The sequence below is a fragment of the Montipora foliosa genome, chromosome 9, assembly GCF_036669935.1.
Source record: "Montipora foliosa isolate CH-2021 chromosome 9, ASM3666993v2, whole genome shotgun sequence".
Lineage (NCBI taxonomy): Eukaryota > Metazoa > Cnidaria > Anthozoa > Scleractinia > Acroporidae > Montipora > Montipora foliosa.
In genome coordinates, this window is record NC_090877.1 from 17,373,504 (window position 1) to 17,374,011 (window position 508).

The window sequence follows — 508 nt, forward strand, 5'->3', positions numbered from 1 at the left end:
AAGGTCATTTTCAATCAACTTTATGAATACTTAAATAGCAACAATTTGCTGGCAGATTCGCGGCATGGTTTAAGACCAATGCATTCTGCCCGAGTTGACTGCCCCGCTTGAAGCTACTAACAATTGCAACCTAAGTATTGATAACTGGCGGCCAAATTAATAGAGTTCTGTTTTTGGATCTATAAAGAAAAGACTTTGATATGGTTGACCTCAGCATACTATTGAGGACGCTGCAGTTCTATGGGCTTGACTCGCATGCACTTAAGTGGCTCAAATCATACCTATCAAATCACTTTCAGAGTACGTATGCTAATGAGATTCTGTCGGACTACCTCCCTGTCAGTTGCGGGGTCCCACACGAATCTGTACTTGGACCCCTATTGTCTCTCATTTATATAAATGAGCTTCAAGAATGCAAGCTATCATCATCATCTGTACTTATGTATGCTGATGATGCGTACCTTACCTTCTTCGCTGATAACTATGCAACTTGAAGAAAAGTTAACGA